Genomic DNA, 22,912 nt, shown 5'->3' with positions numbered 1-22,912 from the left:
CCCTCCCCCACCCACACCCCCCTCGCTCCCCTTCAAACCCTCCCCCACCCACACCGCCTCGCTCCCCTTCAAACCCTCCCCCACCCACACACCCCTCGCTCCCCTTCAAACCCTCCCCCACCCACACCCCCTCGCTCCCCTTCAAACCCTCCCCCACCCACACCCCCCTCGCTCCCCTTCAAACCCTCCCCCACCCACACCCCCTCACTCCCCTTTAAACCCTCCCCACCCACACCCCCTCACTTCCGTTCAAACCCTCCCCCACCCACACCCCGTCGCTCCCCTTCAAACCCTCCCACACCCCTCGCTCCCCTTCAAACCCTCCCCCACCCACACCCCCTCATTCCCCTTCAAACCCTCCCCCACCCACACCCCTCGTTCCCCTTCAAACCCTCCCCCACCCACGCACCCTCATTCCCCTTCAAACCCTCCCCCACCCACACTCCCTCACTCCCCTTCAAAGCCCTCCCCCACTCACACCGCCTCGCTCTCCTTCACCCACCCCCACCCCCTCACTCCCCTTCAAACCCCCCCCCAACCCCCTCACTCCCCTTCAAACCCCCCCACCCCTCACTCCCCTTCAAACCCCCCCCACCCCTCACTCCCCTTCAAACCCCCCCACCCCCTCACTCCCCTTCAAACCCACCCCCCACCTCCCCTCATTCCCCCACCCACACCCCCCTCGCTCCCCTTCAAACCCCACCCCCACCCCCCCTCGCTCCCCTTCAAACCCCTTCCCCCACCCACACCGCCCCTCGCTCCACTTCAAACCCCTCCCCACCCCCCCTCGCTCCCCTTGAAATCCCTCCCCCGCCCACACCCCACCCCCCCTCGCTCCCCTTCAAATCCCTCCCCCGCCCACACCCCCCTCGCTCCCCTTCAAACCCCTACCCCACCCATACCCCCTCGCTCCCCTTCAAACCCCTCCCCCACCCACACCCCCTCGCTCCCCTTCAAACCCCTCCCCCACCCACACCCACCTTCCTCCCCATCAAACCCCCTCCCCCACCAACACACCCTCGCTCCCCTTCAAACCCCTCACCACCCACACCCCCTCGCTCCCGTTCAAAGCCCTCCCCCACCCACACACCCTGGCTCCCCTTCAAACCCCTCCCCCACCCACACCCCCTCACTCCCCTTCAAACCCCTCCCCACCCACACCCCCCTCACTCCCCTTCAAACCCCTTCCCCCACTCACACCGCCTCCTCGCTCCCCTTCAAACCCCTCCCCCACCCACACTCCCTCGCTCCCCTTCAAACCCCTCCCCCACCCAGACCGCCTCCTCGCTCCCCTTCAAACCCCTCCCCCACCCACACTCCCTCGCTCCCCTTCAAACCCCTTCGCCAACCCACACCCTGTGTCCCCGCGCCCACCCTCATCACATTTCCCCACCCCCAGCCCCGCAGCTTACTTTGCCAGCTGGATGCCTCACCATTTCATTGACACTACTCACCAGAGCAACTTCCTTCTTCAGGTCATCCATGTCCCGTTTCTGAACCTTGCCCTTTTTTGGCGAGAGTTTGTTGTCCTTATCCCCCTGCGTGGTGGCCACGCGGTAGCTGTCCGATCTCCCATACTGCAACAGAGAGTACACAAAGGAAGTTAGAGGTGACCTAACGAGTGCTGGCTCTTCTCCAAGTCTCCGGCCATTCGGACCCCTCCCCAATCAGAGAACTGAATCCTATATGGATAATCTTGCCTCACCTCTCCTCAGAGTGTGGTGGGAAACTGGAACTCCGTGCCTGTTGGAGGCAGGGACCCTCACAACAGTGGGGAAGCATTTAGATAAACAGTTGAAATACACATAGACAAAGCACACATAGACAAGTGCGGCAAAATGGGATTAGAGTAGATAGGTGCTTGATGGTCGGTGCAAACACGATGGGCCGAAGGGCCTCTTTCGTGCCTGAAAAACTCCTCGACTCCACAGAAGGTCCTCAGTGACAAACAACAGAAGAAAGAGAACTTGCAGGGAATCTAACTGGCCACGCCTGACTGCTGGGGCCCTCCAGCTATTCGCTGTAATCATTCACGGCTCAACTTGGTGGGACCAAGGAGGCCAGAAACCCAAACTGGTTGAGGGGACAAAGATGGACAGCATTTTGGAAGCAATGTTGACGAAAGTCTAAAATTTCAAAGAGATATTAATACAGCTTCAGTGAATGGGCAAAGCTATGTGGGGCAGTGAGAGGTCAACCTACAACTGATAGAACAGGGCACTTGCTCAATGATGGAAGTTGGTGAAGCGGGGAAGGTCCCAAGAGTACAGAGGTCAATAAAATGACAAGAAGGGCAGCACGGTGGTGCAGTGGTTAGCACTGGGACTGTGGCGCTGAGGACCCAGGTTCGAATCCCGGCCCTGGGTCACTGTCCGGGTGGAGTTTGCACATTCTCCCCGAGCCTGCGTGGGTTTCACCCCCACAACCCAAAGATGTGCTGGTTAGGTGGATTGGCCACGCCAAATTGCCCCTTAATTGGGAAAAATATATATAATTGGGTACTCTAAATTTAGAAAAAAAAGAATTTTAAAAAATAAAATGGAATGACAAGAACAGGTCCAGAAACAATGAAAAAGGTGAATGGAATTTTGGCTGTTCTATATCCAGACGGGAATACACCGCGGTATGTCATACTCCAGTTTATCAAAGCCCTGGTTATTCAACACCCGGAGTTAATGAGCAGTTCTGGGCACTGCATTTCAGGCAGGGTATGTTGGAATGAATGCAGTGTAGATTTACCAGAATGATATCTCCCTGCCAAGAGTTACTTTACATGGAGGGATTACACTCAGCGAGGTTGTGTTCCCTGGAACTCAGATGGTTAACAGGTGATTTGACCATAGATTTCCACTTATAACGAGCTGAGAGGGAGGATGGAACATAAGAATGAGGAACAGGTAATTCAGCCCCTCCAGCCCACTCCACCATTCAATACCATCAAAGGCTGATCTCATCTCAGCCCCAACTCCACTGTCCTGCCCGTTCTCCACAACCGGTCAACAAATTACTAATTAAAAATCTGGCAATCTCCTCCTCAAACTGACTCAAAGTCCCAGCATCCCCCACTCTCTGGGGTAGCGAATTCCACAGATTCACAACTCTTTGACAGAAGTAATTTCTCCTCATCTCTGTTTTAAATCTGCTACACCTTATCCTCAAACTGTGACCTCTCGTTCTCGATTGCCCCATAAGTGGAAACGTCCACTTTTTGTCAATACCCTTTATCATCTTGCATACTCAATTAGATCTCCTCTCATTCTTCTAAACTCTAGAGTAGAGGCCAAAACTGTTCACTCTCTCCTCATATAACAAACCCCTCATCTCTGGAATCAATCCAGTGAACCTCCATAAGACCAAAGGCCATAAGACATAGGAGCAGAATTAGGCCACTCGGCCCATCGAGTCTGCTCCGCCATTCAATCATGGCTGATATTTTTCTCATCCCCATTCTCCTGCCTTCTCCCTGTAACCCCTGATCCCCTTATTAATCAAGAAGCTATCTATCTCTGTCTTAAAGACACTCAGTGAATTGGCCTCCACAGCCTTCTGCGGCAAAGATTCACCACCCTCTGGCTGAAGAAATTCCTCCTCATCTCTGTTTTAAAGGATCGTCCCTTTAGTCTGAGATGGTGTCCTCTGCTTCTAGTTTTAGAACCTCCTCTGAACTGCCTCCAATGCCACTACATCTTTCCTCAATTAAGGGGACCAAACCTGTGCGCAATACTCCAGCTGCGGACTTACCAATGCCTTGTACAGTTGCAGCAACATTTCCTTACCTTTATATTCAATTCCTTTTGCTAAAAAGAACAAAATTCCATTTTCCTTCTGTTGTAGCAGAGGTCACGGGAAAGGAACCATGAGGTTTTCCATGAACTCTAGGGAATATGAGCTTCACCAGTAAGGCCTTCCCCTTAACAGGTGTAGCCCCTCTAATATAAACCCCCCGATCTGGGTGCAGGTTGGAGAAGGAGAGTCTCCGGGGAGTGGTGGTGATTTGATTGTAAGTAACAATAAACCTCTTTATGCTCTAACCGACGGCTTATGCGTGGCTGCTTGCCTCGGAGCTAACACTGGTGACGACGATTCAGAAGAACTGCTGTTGACACCAGTTGCTATGTGCGCTGTCTACCTCATCAGGCCCCATTGGAATCCATCACCATGCCACATATCAGGATGTTGGAGCCATTCAATACAGGTATGGATGACTGGGGGCAGTACATCGAGAGGATGCAGTTCTTCTTCCGCACGAACACCATTATTGGTGACGAGTGCTAAACTGTAGCCTTGCTGCCGGCATGTGGGAGGTCCATATACAGCATTATAAAAAGCCTAACCCACTCGGACCTTCCGGACACCTGCTCGTTTGCCTCCCTGGTTGCCTTGGCAGCAGAACATTTCGACCGGCTCCACATGGTCGCCCAGGGTCAAGGTGAAGGGATCAGCAAATTTCTGGCTCACCTCAGGAAATTAGCTGAGATCTGGGAGTTCGGCCCAACTCTGTGCAAAGCACTACGTGACCAGTTCGTATGTGGCATCCCCAATGCGGCCACGCAAAGAAAACTATGAGCTGAAATCCGTTTAGACCTCCAAAGAGCCGTGGAAATTGCGGCTTCCAGGGAAAATGCTGAATAGGGAGTCCAAGAAATCCAGTGGGTGGTGGTGCTCAGTTTCGGGTGCCAAAACAGCTCACTAGGACCGAGGAACCCGTTCCCCCACGTTGACACACCGACAGGCAAGGGGACGAGATGCCGGAATAAACTTTTCTCCTGACCAGGAGGACCAGGAGCAGAATCCCTAGCCAGCAGCAGCAGCAGTGGGACACAGGGATGCAGGGCACAGAAGGTGCCCCGTGGAGTCTCCATGGAGCTACCCACCCGTCGGCAGGCGTGACCGCCCCACCTGCGACAGGACCCACTACAATCAGTGCCACCAAATACATTGTGTGGCAGCACCAAGAATTGTGTCCATCTAAATCTCCCTCCAGGTGAATGGCCACACGACCCGCATGGAGCTCGATACGGGGGCTGCCGTGACTGTCATTAGGCGACACACCTTCATCCGCATACAATCCGGGGTGGATCCGCTGATTGTCTCGGGTATCAACGCAAGGCTGCACCGGGGAGCATCTCGCGATTCCGGGCATGACCACCATCCCTGCTGAATACGGAAGCCAGTCGGCAAATATACCACTGGTCATTGTACAAGGGAGCGCCCCAGCCTGTTGGGGCACGACTGGGTCTGGCACCTTCACTTAGATTGGCAGAGGGTTTGTCAAATGCACCGACAAGGCCCCGAAGGCATATTTGCCAGATTTCCGACCGTATTCCAGGAAGGTTTGGGATCTATCAGGGGCCAAAGCCTGATTAAGTGTGGACCCCATGGTCCAGCCGCACGATTTCTGTGCCCGCCCCGTTCCATACTCCTTGAGTCCAAAAGCAGATGCAGAGCTGGACCGCAATGGCGAAGCTGCGGATCATAAGACCAGTACAATTATCCTACTGGGCGGCGGCAGGTGTATCAGTAATGAAGTCCGATGGGTCGGTGCATCTCTGCGTGGAATAAAAAATGACAGTAAACCGGGTATCGTGCTGAGACTGTTATCAGCCCAGTCCCCAGGATTGAGGATCTCATGCGAAGCTCAGCGGTGGACTGGCATTCGCCAAGCTAGATATGAGCCACGCATATCTCCAGCTGGTCCTGGACCCAGATTCAATACGATTCGTCACCATCAACACACACCGAGGACTCGGAGTATACCCGGCGACCATTCGGGGTCTCCTCGGCATGCGCAATATTTCAGAAGATCATGAAGAATATAGTGGCGGTCTACTTAGACAACATATTGATAACCGGTTCATCTGGTCAGGAGCACTTTGGCAGATGTGCTACAACGCTTTGAGGCAGCTGGTGCCTGTCTCCGCCGAGAGGAGTGTCTTCAGGGCAGCCAAGGTGGTGTACCTCGGGTACTGCGAGGACCGTCATGGTCTGCACTCCATGTGGGAGAATGTCCAGGTCATCCGCCAAGCCCCGGTGCTTGGGGGGCCAATGGAACATCGGGCTTTCCTGAGGATGGTCAATTATTATGGGCTCTTCCCGAAGACCTGAAGGCTTACGCGGAAGATGCAAGGACTGTGCTTTTATGCGGCATCCGCGTGGTGGTCCCCGAGTGTGGACATGTTCAGCTCTTACTAGACTTCTATAGAATTTACAGTGCAGAAGGAGGCCATTCGGCCCATCGAGTCTGCACCGGCCCTTGGAAAGGGCACCCTATTCAAACCAGCGCCTCCACCCTATCCCCATAACCCAATAAACCCATGAACCCTTTGGACGCTAAGGGCAATATATTGTGCCCAATCCACCTAACCTGCACATCTTTGGACTGTGGGAGGAAACCGGAGCACCCGGAGGAAACCCACGCACACACGGGGAGAACGTGCAGATTCCACACAGACAGTGACCCAGCGGGGAATCGAACCTGGGACCCTGGAGCTGTGAGGCAGCATTGCTAACCACTGTGTCACCGTGCCGCCCAAATGTCCATAATGGACACCCTGGAGTGTCTAAAATGAAGACGCTCGCGGAGCTACATCTGGTGGCCCGGCATCGACGCGGACATTGAACGAGTAGCCCAGCGATGCCCCAATGTCGGGCGCACCAATAATTACCTCCGGCAGCCCCACTCCACCCTTGGGAATGACCTGATAGGCCTTCTCGCCCGGGTTCAAATTGACTTTGCGGGCCCTTTCCAGTGTCAATGTTCCTTCTTCTGGTAGACTCTGTAATTGGCTGGAAGTGGTGCAGATGCAGGCAACAACTGCCCGGGCCGCCATGGACAAACGTCAGATTTTCAGTGCACACGCAATTCCGAGGGTACGGGTGCCCGATAACGGTATGCCGTTCACAAGCCAACGGAATTCTATACGTGAAGACTGCTCCCTACCACCCCGCTTCAAACAGTCTAGCAGAGACATTGTCAAACTCAGGGTTGCGGGCGTGTGTCGGGAGGGTCGCGGAGCCATCCGTCGCGGCGCTCCCGATCGTGCAAATCCACACAGAACAGCCGACTTGTAATAGTGCCGGCTGCGAGCGACCTTAAAAAAGGCAAGGAACAGATAGAAAAAATGCGGCCGCACTGCACATGCGTGTCCGATCATCGGTGCGCATGCGCAGTGCAGTTTTTTTTATATGTGGTCGCAGCCTTTTTTTTTTCAAGTTCGGTGGGCCAAAGAGACATAGGGACCATTGGGGCCAAAGGGACCATTTGTGTCAGCAACAAATAAGGGAAGAGAAAATGGTGGGTCGCGCAGGTCGGCCGGCGTGGGTCGCGAAGGTCGGCCGGGGTGGGTCGCGCAGGTCGGCCGGGGTGGGTCGCGAAGGTCGGCCGGGGTGGGTCGCGAAGGTCGGCCGGGGTTGGTTGCGCAGGTCGGCCGGGGTGGGTCGCGAAGGTCGGCCGGCGTGGGTCGCAAAGGTCGGCCGGCGTGGGTCGCGCAGGTCGGCTGAGTTGGGTCCTGAAGGTTGGCAGGTTGGTAAAAATCGGTTCCTGGAAAAAAAGCTTGAAAAAGACTGGTCTAGTTGAAAGGACGGTCCAAACATTTAAGCTGGGCATGAAGAAACTGACGGCTGGATCCTGCGACATTCGCATGGCACATTTTCTTTTCTTCTATCACACAACACCACATGCCATGACTGGCATCGGACCCACGGAACTCTTGCTGGGCCGTCGCCTCAGCACCCACCTGAATTCGGTCATCCCCGATATAGGTCGGATTGTCCACCAGAACCAACACCAGTCCGAGATCAACAGCAGTCGCCATCCACAGCCCCGCACAATTGCCCCTGACAACACCATGCACATGCAAAGCTTCGGTAATGCGGCCATTTTGGTGGCAGGTGTCAATTTAGCCGCCACCAGGCCTACAAGATCAGGGCACAAGAATTGGAATCCAATCGCCATGCGGGTCATCTTCGGAGCCACGTGCCGGACGTCCCCGCCAAACAGCACTCCCCCACCCTGCAGACCGGACTCCACCAGGTTTCACCCTACTGCCCCCACCACCATCCTCGGTCCCGGTTGTGGCCGCAGACAAAAGCCTCCCAACTGAGGACTCCAAGATGTTGGATGAGGATCCACTCAGTTCTGACTCAGAGACCAAAATGGACACATTTCTGCCCCTGCCCGTGACACCTGCACCAGCACCGGGCGCCACGCCGACAACACCACCTTCATCTCGGCGGTCATCAAGTAAGCATCAGAGCGCCAACCCCAATCTAAATGGGCCAGAGGTCCAGGACAGGTTCCAACAGAGCTGGGCATGTCTTCAGACTTGGGAGGGGGTGGGATGGGGGGAGGTCTTTTCACCCCAGTGGAGGTCACGGATAGGAAACATCAGGTTTCCCGTGCCCTCTGGGGAATATGAACTTTCCCGGTAAAGGGGTGGGGCTTCCACTTAACAGGTGTAGTCCCTCTAGTATAAAAACCCCGAGCTGGGGGCAGGTTGGAAAAGGAGACTCACCAGGCAGTAATAATAAACCTCTTTGTGCTCTCACCTACGGTTGATGCGTGACTGCTTATCTCGGATCTAACACCTTCCTCATTACCTGCTGTACCTGCATGTTAGTTGTCATGCACGAGGAAACTCGGATCCCCTTGTCACGCACGAGGAAACTCGGATCCCCTTGTCACGCACGAGGAAACTCGGATCCCCATGTCACGCACGAGGAAACTCGGATCCCCTTGTCACGCACGAGGAAACTCGGATCCCCTTGTCACGCACGAGGAAACTCGGATCCCCTTGCCATGCACGAGGAAACTCGGATCCCCTTGTCACGCACGAGGAAACTCGGATCCCCTTGCCATGCACGAGGAAACTCAGATCCCCTTTTCACGCACGAGGAAACTCGGATCCCCTTGCCATGCACGAGGAAACTCGGATCCCCTTGCCATGCACGAGGAAACTCGGATCCCCTTGCCATGCACGAGGAAACTCGGATCCCCTTGTCATGCACGAGGAAACTCGGATCCCCTTGCCATGCACGAGGAAACTCGGATCCCCTTGCCATGCACGAGGAAACTCGGATCCCCTTGCCATGCACGAGGAAACTCGGATCCCCTTGTCACGCACGAGGAAACTCGGATCCCCTTGCCATGCACGAGGAAACACGGATCCCCTTGTCATGCACGAGGAAACTCGGATCCCCTTGTCACGCACGAGGAAACTCGGATCCCCTTGCCATGCACGAGGAAACTCGGATCCCCTTGCCATGCACGAGGAAACACGGATCCCCTTGTCACGCACGAGGAAACTCGGATCCCCTTGTTACGCACGAGGAAACTCGGATCCCCTTGCCATGCAGAGGAAACTCGGATCCCCTTGCCATGCACGAAGAAACTCGGATCCCCTTGCCACGCACGAGGAAACTCGGATCCCCTTGTCACGCACGAGGAAACTCGGATCCCCTTGTCACGCACGAGGAAACTCGGATCCCCTTGTCACGCACGAGGAAACTCGGATCCCCTTGTCACGCACGAGGAAACTCGGATCCCCTTGCCATGCACGAGGAAACTCAGATCCCCTTGTCACGCACGAGGAAACTCGGATCCCCTTGCCATGCAGAGGAAACTCGGATCCCCTTGTCACGCACGAGGAAACTCGGATCCCCTTGTCATGCACGAGGAAACTCGGATCCCCTTGTCACGCATGAGGAAACTCGGATCCCCTTGTCACGCACGAGGAAACTCGGATCCCCTTGCCATGCACGAGGAAACTCGGATCCCCTTGCCATGCAGAGGAAACTCGGATCCCCTTGTCACGCACGAGGAAACTCGGATCCCCTTGCCATGCACGAGGAAACTCGGATCCCCTTGCCATGCAGAGGAAACTCGGATCCCCTTGTCACGCACGAGGAAACTCGGATCCCCTTGTCACGCACGAGGAAACTCGGATCCCCTTGCCATGCACGAGGAAACTCGGATCCCCTTGCCATGCACGAAGAAACTCGGATCCCCTTGCCATGCACGAGGAAACTCGGATCCCCTTGCCATGCACGAAGAAACTCGGATCCCCTTGCCATGCACGAGGAAACTCGGATCCCCTTGCCATGCACGAGGAAACTCGGATCCCCTTGCCATGCATGAGGAAACCCGGATCCCCTCGTGGGAGTTGTGGGGGGGGGGGGAGGTTCGTGCATAAATCACAGAAAGCTAGCATGCAAGTTCAGCAGATAATAGGGAGGCAAATGGAATGTTGGCCTTCATTTCAAAGTAAGAAGTCTCACAGCACCAGGTTAAAGTCCAACAGGTTTGTTTCGATGTCACTAGCTTTCGGAGCGCTGCTCCTTCCTCAGGTGAATGAAGAGGTCTGTTCCAGAAACACATATAAGGACAAATTCAAAGATGCCAAACAATGCTAGGAATGCGAGCATTAGCAGGTGATTAAATCTTTACAGATCCAGAGATGGGGTAACCCCAGGTTAAAGAGGTGTGAATTGTGTCAAGCCAGGACAGTTGGTAGGATTTTGCAGGCCAGATGGTGGGGGATGAATGTAATGCGACATGAATCCCAGGTCCCGGTTGAGGCCGCACTCATGTGTGTGGAACTTAGCTATAAGCTTCTGCTCGGCGATTCTGCGTTGTTGCGCGTCCTGAACGCCGCCTTGGAGAATGCTTACTCGGACATAAGTGTTCCCCGACTGGAAAGGAACATTCCTGCCTGGTGATTGTTGCGCGATGTCCGTTCATTCATTGTCGCAGCGTCTGCATGGTTTCGCCAATGTACCACGCTTCGGGACATCCTTTCCTGCAGCGTATGAGGTAGACAACATTGGCCGGGTCGCACGAGTATGTACCGCGTACCTGGTGGGTGGTGTTCTCACGTGTAATGGTGGTATCCATGTCGATGATCTGGCACGTCTTGCAGAGATTGCCATGGCAGGGTTGTGTGGTGTCGTGGTCGCTGTTCTGAAGGCTGGGTAGTTTGCTGCAAACAATGGTTTGTTTGAGGATCTGTAAAGACTTAATTACCTTCAAATGCTCGGATTCAAAGCATTGTCTTGCATCTTTGACTGTCTGTATATATGTTTCTGGAACATACCTCTTCATTCACCTGAGGAAGGAGCAGCGCTCCGAAAGCTAGTGACATCGAAACAAACCTGTTGGACTTTAACCTCGTGTTGTAAGACTCCTTACTGTGCTCACCCCAGTCCAAAGCCAGCATCTCCACTTCATTTCAAAGGGAATGGAGTATAAATGGAGTCGGGATGTCTTGCTAAAACTATACAAGGCTCTAGTTGGACCACAGCTGGAATACTGTGAACAGTTTTGGTCCCCTCGTCTAAGGAAAGATACACTGGCATTGGAAGCAGTCCAGAGAAAGTTCACTGGGTTGATTCCGGGTATGGAGGGGTTTTCTCATGAGGAGAAGTTGAGTAGGTTGGGCCTGTACTCATTGGAGTTCAGAAGAATGGGAGACGATCTTATAGACATCTAGGATTCTCAGGGGGCTCAACAGATGCTGAGAGGATCTTTGTTCTTGTGGGAGAGTCTATGACCAGAGGGCATCATCTCAGAGTAAGGGGCTCACCCATTTCATACAGAGATGAGGAGGAATTTCTTCTCTCAGAGGGTAGTGTACCAGTGGAGTTCTTTACCGCAGAGAGCTGTAAAGGTTGGGGTGTGGAATCGAGGGTTATGGGGCTAAGGCAGGAAAGTGGAGTTGAGGATCATCATGGCAGATCAGTCATTGTCTCATTGAATGGCAGAGCAGATTTGATGGGCCAAATGGCCTACTTCTGCTCCTGTGTTTTACGGTCTTTTAGTCTGATTCAGAGTTGTTAGATCACTGTTAACCATTAAAAGCATTAAGAGATATGCGGAATTATTACCGAATGGTGGAATGAGCTGAAGGGATTAAAATGGGTTCCCCCTGTTCCTGCCATGTTCCACTATGCTTCTGCCCAACTTTTTTCTTTATTTACCCATGCCTGAGTGATCCCTCAAGGCTGGGAAGCCTGATTCTCATTGTGCCCAGCAAGCAGTCTGAAAGCCATGCCCTAACGCCAAAGGGGCTGTTTAACACATGCTCGGGGGTAATGGGAACTGTTTAACAGCGTTAGTCATGGTGTTACTGTGCAGGTGATACTATTTTGAGGGGCTTGCTGGAAGTGGGGTAACAGGATTCATTTGCTAATTCTCAACTCTGCCATCAGCAACAGGGTATTCAGATGTCAGTTAGATCTGCTTCATCCAGGAACGTGGTCTTCTCATTCCTTTTGAAGCTGAAGAGATTGAAGTCAGTTAACACTGACGTGTTCTGAATATCACTGGCACACCGCGTATTATTTGTGCAGGCAAGGTATTGCTCACAGACTGAGTATTAACAGGTAGATGTTATCTCAGTAACATTATTTGCTTGAAGTGTATCTTCATGTGGGACTTCTCGCCTTCTGCGAGTACTGCTCCTGTACCCAACATGTCTGGAATAGTTTGATTAGTGCTCTGGGATATTCTGGGTGTAGCTAATCTTAGCACATGATATCACAGATGGACAAAACTCCTTCTCACTATTGAATCGTACTGAATAGTGACTTTGCATCAGTCTTCACGGTGGAACTGTGGAGATTCACCTGAGGAAGGAGCAGTGTTTGAAACAAACCTGTTGGACTTTAACCTGGTGTTGTAAGACTTCTTACTGTGTTCACGGTGGAAGACACCAGTGGGATGCCTGAGCTCCAGGAGAACCAGGGGGCAGAGGTGAGTGCAGTGGCCATCACTAAGGAGAAGATTCTGGGGAAACTGAAATGTCTGAAGGTGGATAAGTCACCTGGACCGGATGGACTGCACCCCAGGGTTCTAAAAGACATAGCTGAGGAGATTGTGGAGGCCTTGGTGGTGATCTTTCAGGAATCACTGGAGGCAGGAAGGGACCCAGAGGACTGGAAGGTGGCTAATGTAACACCGCTGTTTAAGAAGGGAGGGAGACAGAAGATGGGAAATTATAGACCCTTTAGCCTAACTTTGGTCACTGGTAAGATTTTAGAGTCTGTTATTAAAGATGAGATCGCGGAGTACTTGGAAGTGCATGGTAAAATAGGGCTGAGTCAGCACAGCTTTGTCAAAGGGAGGTCATGTCTGACAAATCTGTTAAGAGTTCTTTGAGGAGGTAACAAATAGGTTAGACCAAGGAGAGCCAATGGATGTTATCTACCTTGACTTCCAAAAGGCCTTTGATAAGGTGTCTCACGGGAGACTGCTGAGTAAAAAATTTTTTTAAAATATATTTTATTAAAGTTTTCAAACACAATTTTTCCTCCTTACAAATCAACAAAAACGGTAACACGATGACTGATAACATTGTTTAAATAAAGTAGTAAACTAACAAAGTAACACAAAATAGTGCTCCCCCCGCCCCTCCACCCCATCTAGAACAAAAACAATTTACCCCCACCCCCCCTCCTTCTCTCCCCCCCCCCCTCTTTTTGGGCTGCTGCTGCTGACGATCTATTTTCCCCCTAACGTTCCGCTAGATAGTCGAGGAACGGTTGCCACCGTCTGGTGAACCCCTGAGCCGATCCTCTCAGCGCAAACTTCATCCGCTCCAGTTTTATGAACCCTGCCATGTCGTTTATCCAGGCCTCCACGCCGGGGGGTTTCGCTTCCTTCCACATGAGTAAAATCCTTCGCCGGGCTATCAGGGAGGCAAAGGCCAGAATATCGGCCTCTTTCGCCTCCTGCACTCCCGGCTCATCCGCTACCTCAAATATAGCTAACCCCCAGCCTGGCTTGACCCGGACCTTCACCACCTTCGAGATCACTCCCGTCACTCCCCTCCAATACCCCTCCAGTGCTGGACACAACCAAAACATATGTGTGTGGTTCGCCGGGCTTCCCCCGCACCTCCCACACTTGTCCTCCACTCCGAAGAACCTGCTCAACCTTGCTCCGGTTATGTGTGCTCTATGCAGCACCTTAAATTGGATCAGACTAAGCCTGGCACACGAGGAAGAGGAATTTACCCTACTTAGGGCATCAGCCCACAAACCCTCCTCAATCTCCTCCCCAAGCTCTTCTTCCCATTTTCCTTTCAGCTCTTCTACCAGCTCCTCCCCCTCTTTTCTCATCTCCCGGTATATTTCGGACACTTTGCCCTCCCCGACCCACACCCCCGAAAGCACCCTGTCCTGGATCCCTTGTGTCGGGAGCAGCGGAAATTCCCTCACCTGTTGTCTCGTGAATGCCCTCACCTGCATATACCTAAAGATATTTCCCAGGGGCAGCTCATACTTTTCCTCTAGCGCTCCCTAGCTCGCAAACGTCCCATCTATAAATAAGTCTCCCATTCTCCTAATTCCTGCCCGGTTCCAGCTCTGGAACCCTCCGTCCAACCTCCCTGGGGCAAACCTATGGTTGTTCCTGATCGGGGACCACACCGAGGCTCCCAGTACACCCTTCTGTCACCTCCATTGCCCCCAGATACTTAATGTTGCCGCCACCACTGGGTTTGTGGTGTACCTTTTCGGGGAGAGCGGTAGCGGCGCCGTCACCAGCGCTTTTAAGCTCGTTCCTTTACAGGACGCCATCTCCAGCCTTTTCCACGCCGCCCTCTCTCCCTCTATCATCCACTTACGGATCATCGCCACATTGGCGGCCCAGTAATAGTCGCCCAAGTTCAGCAACGCCAGTCCCCCTCTGACTCCGCTACGTTGCAGGAACCCCCTCCTTACCCTCGGGGCCTTCCCTGCCCACACGAAGCTCATGATGCTCCTATCTATTTTCTTGAAAAAGGCCTTAGTGATCAATATAGGGAGACATTGAAACACAAATAGGAACCTCGGGAGGACCATCATCTTAATCGCCTGCACTCTGCCCGCCAGTGACAGCGGCTGCATGTCCCACCTTTTGAAATCCTCTTCCATTTGCTCCACCAGCCGAGTCAGATTGAGTCTGTGTAAGGTTCCCCAGCTCCTGGCTATCTGAATCCCCAGGTATCGGAAGTTCCTTTCCACTCTCCTTAGCGGCAGGCCATCTATCCCTCTACTCTGGTCCCCAGGGTGTATCACGAAAAGCTCACTCTTCCCCATGTTAAGCCTATATCCCGAGAAATCTCCACACTCCCTCAATATCTGCATAACCTCTGTCATCCCCCCCACTGGGTCCGCCACATACAGCAGTAGGTCATCTGCGTAGAGTGACACTCGGTGTTCCTCTCCCCCTCTAATCACCCCTCTCCATTTCCTGGAGTCTCTCAGCGCTATGGCCAGTGAGTGGTTCAATTGCCAGCGCGAACAGTAATGGGGACAGAGGACACCCCTGCCTTGTTCCCCTATGTAACCGAAAATACTCCGATCTTTGCCGATTTGTGACTACACTTGCCATTGGGGCCCCATAGAGGAGTTTAACCCAGCTGACAAACCCCTCCCCGAACCCAAACCTCCTCAGCACCTCCCATAGATACTCCCACTCTACCCTATCAAATGCCTTCTCTGCATCCATCGCCGCCACTATCTCTGCCTCCCCCTCTGCTGGGGGCATCATTATCACCCCCAATAGCCGTCGCACGTTGACATTCAATTGTCTCCCCTTTACGAACCCTGTCTGATCTTCGTGCATCATCCCCGGGACACAATCCTCTATCCTCATTGTCAGCACTTTTGCCAACAACTTGGCGTCCACATTCAGGAGCGAGATAGGCCTATAAGACCCGCATTGCAGCGGGTCTTTATCTCGCTTCAGGATTAGTGATATCGTCGCCTCCGACATTGTCGGGGGTAGGGCCTCGTTAAAGGTTCTTACCAGCAGCGGGGCCAACAAGTCCACGTATTTCCTGTAAAATTCCACCGGGAACCCGTCTGGTCCCGGGGCCTTCCCTGCCTGCATGTTCCCCAGCCCTTTGGTCACCTCGTCCACCCCAATTGGCGCCCCCAGGCCTGCCACCTCCTGCTCCTCCACCCTCGGGAACCTTAGTTGGTCCAGAAACTGCTGCATCCCCTCTTTTCCCTCTGGGGGTTGGGACCTATATAACCTCTCATAAAAGGCCTTAAACACCTCATTTACCTTCCCTGCTCTCCGCACCGTAGTTCCCGTTTCATCCCTAACTCCCCCTATTTCCTTCGCCGCTGTCCTCTTACGAAGCTGGTGGGCCAACAGGTGACTCGCCTTTTCTCCCTAATCATATCTCATCCCCTGTGCCTTCCTCCACTGTGCCTCTGCCCTCCTTGTGGTCAGCAGGTCAAACTCCGTCTGTAGTCTTCGCCTCTCCCTATATAGTCCTTTGTCCGGGTACTCCGCATATCTTTTATCCACACTCAAAATCTCCCCCAGTAGTCTTTCCCTTTCCTTGGCCTCTGTTTTCCCCTTGTGAGCCCTGATGGAGATCAACTCTCCCCTGACCACCGTCTTCAGCGCTTCCCTACTACCCCCACTCAGACCTCCCCATCATCGTTGGTCTCCAGGTACCTTTCGATACACCCCCGCACCCTTCCGCAGACTCCCTCATCCGCCAATAATCCCACATCCAGTCGCCAGAGTGGGCGCTGTTCCCTCTCCTCTCCTAGTTCCAGATCCACCCAATGTGGGGCATGGTCTGAAACAGCTATGGCCGAATACTCCGTTCCTTCCACCCTCGAAATCAGTGACTTTCCCAAAATGAAGAAATCTATCCGGGAGTATACCTTATGGACATGGGAGAAAAAGGAAAACTCTTTGGCCAGCGGCCTAGCAAATCTCCACGGATCCACTCCCCCCATTTGGTCCATAAACCCCCTAAGCACCTTGGCCGCTGCCGGCCTTCTTCCGGTCCTGGATCTAGATCTATCTAACCCTGGGTCTAGCACGGTATTGAGGTCCCCCCCCCATTACCAGGTTTCCTACCTCCAGGTCCGGGATACGTCCCAGCATCCGCTTCATAAATCCCGCATCATCCCAGTTCGGGGCATATACATTGACCAGCACGACCTCCATTCCCTGCAGTCTGCCACTCACCATCACATATCTGTCCCCGTTGTCCGCTTCAATGTTCCTAGCCTCGAACGACACCCGTTTCCCCACCAATATGGCCATCCCTCTATTCTTTGCGTCCAGCCCTGAGTGGAACACCTGTCCCACCCATCCTTTCCTTAACCTAACCTGGTCCGCCACCTTCAGATGCGTCTCTTGAAGCATGGCCACGTCTGCCTTCAGTCCTTTTCAGTGCGCGAACACTCGGGCCCTCTTAATCGGCCCATTTAGGCCTCTCATGTTCCACGTGATCAGCTGGACTGGGGGGCTGCCCGCCCCCCTCCCCTGTCGACTAGCCATCACCCTCTCTGGGCCAGTCCCACGTCCAGGTCCCGCGCACCCACCAGTCCCCCAGGCGGCACCTTCCCGCCCCGACCACCTCTTCTCTTACCAGCTCCCTTTCGATCTCAGCAGCAGCAACCCAGTTATCCCCCCCCCACCCCGCTAGATCCCCATTTAGCATGGTTACTCCCCCCATATTGCTTCCGAAAGTCAGCTGACTTCAACTGACCCCGGCTTCTCCCGCTCTCTCCTTGACCCCCCCACCGTGTGTGGAACTTCCATCCTCCTTGCGCCTATCTTCCCGCCATCATCTCTCTAGCACGGGAAAAGACCCGCGCTTTCCTAGAACCATCCCGCCCCCTATGGCGCAGCTCCCCCTACAGCCCCGTTCCCATTCCCCATCCCCCACCTATGTCCCTTTTTCCCACCGGCGCTCACATTTCTCAGTGTCCCCCCCGTCAAACACCATCCTGATACAGTGAACCTCCCTTTCCCCAATTTACATTTCTATACATCAACATTGTCGTTTCCCCCCCAACATCAGTCCCTCAGTTCTGGTCCAGTTTCTCTTTTTGGATGAAGGTCCATGCTTCTTCCGACGTTTCAAAATAGTAATGTCTATCCTGATACGTGACCCATAATCGCGCCGGCTGCAGCATCCCGAACTTTACTTTCTTCTTATGCAGCACCTCCTTGGCTCGATTGAAACTCGCCCTCCTTCTCGCCACCTCCGCACTCCAATCCTGATACACTCGTATCATATCACCGCATTCTCCCATCTGCTACTTCGTACCTTCTTGGCCCATTTCAGAACCACCTCTCTGTCATTGAAGCGGTGAAATCTCACGACCATCGCCCTTAGTGGTTCTCCAGCCTTTGGTCTCCTCGCAGGGACCCGGTGAGCCACTTCCACTTCCAAGGGGCCCGAGGGGGCCTCAGCTCCCATTAGCGAATGTAGCATCGTGCTCGCATAAGCCCCGCCGTCCGCTCCTTCCACTCCCTCGGGGAGACCCAGGATCCGGAGGTTCTTTCTCCTTGATCTATTTTCCAGGACTTAAATTCTTTCGATGCTCTTCTTATGGAGCACATCGTGCGTCTGCATTTTGACCGCTAGGCCCAGGATCTCGTCCTCGTTGTCAGTTACCTTCTGCTCCACCACACGGAGCTCTATCGCCTGGGCCTTTTGTGTCTCTTTGAGCCCCTGGATTGCCAGTAACATCAGGGCCAGCACCTCCTTTTTTAACTCCTCCACACACCGTCTGAGAAATTCATCCTGATCCGGTCCCCATGTCGCCTGGGCTCCCTCCGACGCCATCTTGTTTCTTTCTTTCCTCTGCCGCTGCCCTCGAGGATCCTCCGTGATCTGGCCACTGCCGCGGATCTTTTTCTTGCACACTGGGGGGGACTCCTTGTTGCTTCACCCCACACCGGGTTTTGTCGCGAAAATTTCCCGTTGGGGCTCTCAAAAAGAGCCCGAAAGTCCGTCAGAGCTGGAGCCGCCGAAACGTGCGGCTTAGCTGAGCATCGCCGCAACCGGAAGTCTCCCTGCTGAGTAAAATAAGGGCCCATGGTATTCGAGGCAAGGTACTAACATGGATTGACGATTGGCTGTCAGGCAGAAGGCAGAGAGTTGGGATAAAAGGTTCTTTTTCGGAATGGCAACCGGTGACGAGTGGTGTCCCGCAGGGTTCAGTGTTGGGGCCACAGCTGTTCTCTTTATATATTAACGATCTAGACGATGGGACTGGGGGCATTCTGGCTAAGTTTGCCGATGATACAAAGATAAGTGGAGGGGCAGGTAGTATGGAGGCGGTGGGGAGGCTGCAGAAAGATTTAGACAGTTTAGGAGAGTGGTCCAAGAAATGGCTGATGAAATTCAACGTGGGCAACTGCGAGGTCTTGCACTTTGGAAAAAAGAATAGAGGCGTGGACTATTTTCTAAATGGTGACAAAATTCATAATGCTGAAGTGCAAAGGGACTTGGGAGTCCTAGTCCAGGATTCTCTAAAGGTAAACTTGCAGGTTGAGTCCGTAATTAAGAAAGCAAATGCAATGTTGTCATTCATCTCAAGAGGCTTGGAATATAAAAGCAGGGATGTACTTCTGAAGCTTTATAAAGCATTAGTTAGGCCCCATTTAGAATACTGTGAGCAATTTTGGGCCCCACACCTCAGGAAGGACATACTGGCACTGGAGCGGGTCCAGCGGAGATTCACACGGATGATCCCAGGAATGGTAGGCCTAACATACGATGAACGTCTGAGGATCCTGGGATTATATTCATTGGAGTTTAGGAGGTTGAGGGGAGATCTAATAGAAACTTACAAGATAATGAATGAAGGGTGGATGTAGGGAAGTTGTTTCCATTAGCAGGGGAGACTAGGACCCGGGGGCACAGCCTTAGAATAAAAGGGAGTCACTTTAGAACAGAGATGAGGAGAAATTTCTTCAGCCAGAGAGTGGTGGGTCTGTGGAATTCATTGCCACAGAGGGCGGTGGAGGCCAGGACGTTGAGTGTCTTTAAGACAGAAGTTGATAAATTCTTGATTTCTCGAGGAATTAAGGGCTATGGAGAGAGAGCGGGTAAATGGAGTTGAAATCAGCCATGATTGAATGGTGGAGTGGACTCGATGGGCCGAATGGCCTTACTTCCGCTCCTATGTCTTATGGTCTTATGGTAACAAGGAAGTTAGACAAAAGAGAACCAGTGGACGTGATTTATTTAGATTTTCAGAAGGTCTTTGACAAGGTGCCGCATCAGAGACTGTTAAATAAGTTAAGAGCCATGGCGTTACGGGTAAGATCCTGGCATGGATAGAGGATTGGCTGACTGGCAGAAGGCATTGTGGGGATAAAGGGGTCTTTTTCCGGATGGCAGCCGGTGACTAGTGGTGTGCCTCAGGGGTTTTCACAATATACATTAATGATCTGGAAGAAGGAACTGAAGGTACGATTGCTGAGTTTGCAGATGATACAAAGATTTGTAGAGGGACAGGTAGTATTGAGGAAGCAAGGGGGCTGCAGAAGGATTTGGACAGGCAAGGAGAGTGGGCAATGAAGTGGCAAATGAAATACAGTGTGGAAAAGTGTGAGGTTATGCACTTTGGAAGGAGGTATTGCACAGTCTATTTTCTAAATGGGGAAATGCTTCGGAAAGCAGAAGCATGGCTCAGCTTGGCTCGGGGTGCGGTAAGTTCTGGAGCACAAGTCTTCAGTCCTATTGCTGGAATATTGCCAGGGTTCACAGCCTTTGCAGTACCAGTGCCTTCAGCCGTTTCTTGATGTCACGTGGAGTGAATCGTATTGGCTGAAGACTGACATCTGTGATGCTGGGGACCTCCGGAGGAGACCGAGATGGATCATCCACTCGGCACTTCTGGCTGAAGATTGTTGTGAATGCCTCAGCCTTGTCTTTTGCACATGTGTGCTGGGCTCCTCCATTATTGAGGATGGGGGTATTTGTGGAGCCTCCTCCTCCAGTGAGTTGTTTAATTGTCCTGGATGTGGCAGAACTGCAGAGCTTAGATTGGGTGCGTTGGTTGTGGAATCGCTTAGCTCTGTCTGTTACTTGCTGCTTATGCTGTTTGACACACAAGTAGTCCAATGTTGTAGGTTCACCAGGTCGACAACACATTTTTCAGTATGCCTTATGTTGCTCCTGGCATGCTCCCCTGCACTCTTCATTGAAGCAGGGTTGTTCCCCTGCTTGGTGGTAATGGTAGAGTGGGGGAATGCTGGGCCATGAGGTTGCAGAATGTGGTTGAATACAATCCTGCTGCTGATGATAGCCCACAGATGCTCAGTCTCGAGTTGCTAGATCGGTTCGAAGTCTATCCCATTTAGTACGGTGGTCGTGCCACACAACACGATGAACGGTATCCTCAATGTGAAGACGGAACTGTGTCTCCACAAGGACTGTGCGGTGGTCACTTCTACCGATACTGTGATGGACAGATGCATCTGCAGCAGGCAGGTTGGTGAGGATGAAGTCAAGCATGTTTTTCCCTCTTGTTGGTTCCCTGCCCGCCTGCTGCAGTCCCAGTCTACCAGCCATGTCCTTTAGGACCCGGCCAGCTCGGTCTGTGGTGGTACTACCGAGCCACTCTTGGTGATGAACACTGAAGTCCCCCTACCCAGAGCATATTCTGTGCCCTTGCCAACCTCGGTGTTTCCTCCAAGTGGTGTTCAACATGGAGGAGTACGGATTCATCAGCAGGAGGTATCCTTGCCCATGTTTAACCTGAAGCCATTAGTCCAGAGTCGATGTTGAGGACTCCCAGGGAAACTCCCTGCTGACTGTATACCAGTGTGCTGCCACCTCTGCTGGGTCTGCCCTGCTGGTCAGATGGCTCTCCCAGCTTTGATACAACTCCCCGATGCTAGTGAGGAGGACTTAGCAAGGTTGGCAGGTTTGCCGTTGTCGTTTCCGGTGCCTGGTTCCATGCCGGTGGTCCCTCCAGTTCCATTCCTTTTTAGTGTTTTTGTCGTGGTTGAATACAACTGAGTGGCCATTTCAGACGGCGTTTAAGAGTAAACCACATTGCCGTGGGTCTGGAGTCACATGTAGGCCAGACCAGGTAAGGATGGCTGATTAGTGAACCAGATGGGTTTTTACAACAATCGACAATGGTTTCATGATAATCATTAAACTTTTAAATTCCAGATACTTGATTGAGTTTGAATTCCATCACCTGTCGCGGTGGGATTTGAACCCAGGTCCCCGGATCATTATCCTGGGTCTCTGGATTACTAGTCTAGCAACAATACCGCTGTGCCACCGCCTCCCCTCGGATTCCCCTAACATTCTATATATTCCCAATGATTCAAACCACCTAGCATTCTCTCGAATCAACTGGGTCAAATCAGTTAGCATTCTATAGAATCCACTGGATCAAATCAGTTAGCATTCTATAGAATCCACTGGATCAAATTAGGTAACATTATATAGAATCCACTGGATTGAATCAGGTAACATTCTATAGAATACCCTGGATCAAATCAGGTAACATTCTATAGAATCCACTGGATCAAATCAGGGAACCACTTGTAACATTCTATAGAATCAAATGATTCCGATCAGTTAACATTCTATAGAATACACTGGATCAAATCAGGTAACATTCTATAGAATCCACTGGATTGAATCAGGTAACATTCTATAGAATACCCTGGATCAAATCAGGTAACATTCTCTCGAATCCACTGGATCAAATCAGGTAACATTTTATAGAATCCACTGGATCAAATCAGGTAACATTCTATAGAATCCCAATGATTCAAATCAGGTAACATTCTATAGAATCCACTGGATTAAATCAGTGAACCTTCCACAGAATCCCGATGATTCAAACCAGTTAACATTCTATTAATTCCCAATAGATCAAAGCAGTTACAATTCTACAGAATACCAATGATTCAAACCAGTTAGCATACCATAACTGGATCAAACCAGTTAACATTTTATAGAATCCCAATGATTCAAATCAGTTAACATTCTGTAGAATCCCAATTATTCAAATCAGTTAACATTCTATAGAATCCCAATGATTCAAATCAGTTAACATTACAGTGATTAGCACTGTGGCTTCACAGTGCCAGGGTCCCAGTTTCGATTGCCGGCTTGGGTCACTGTGAGTCTGC

General features: G+C 52.3%; 1 long non-coding RNA gene across 1 annotated transcript in view; it reads right to left on the bottom strand.

The window, feature by feature from the left end:
* LOC140387239 (uncharacterized) overlaps window positions 1–22,912 on the bottom strand; it is an 82,738-nt gene that overhangs the window by 49,259 nt on the left and 10,567 nt on the right. Inside the window, exon 2 of the long non-coding RNA XR_011933801.1 lies at window positions 1,455–1,577. This is a non-coding gene — a long non-coding RNA (uncharacterized lncRNA). The remainder of the gene's footprint in view (window positions 1–1,454; window positions 1,578–22,912) is intronic.

Source organism: Scyliorhinus torazame, chromosome 12, assembly GCF_047496885.1.
Source record: "Scyliorhinus torazame isolate Kashiwa2021f chromosome 12, sScyTor2.1, whole genome shotgun sequence".
Classification (NCBI taxonomy): Eukaryota; Metazoa; Chordata; class Chondrichthyes; order Carcharhiniformes; family Scyliorhinidae; genus Scyliorhinus; species Scyliorhinus torazame.
Note: the sequence above shows the minus strand (reverse complement) of the source record. Positions and strands in the feature narration are given on the sequence as shown.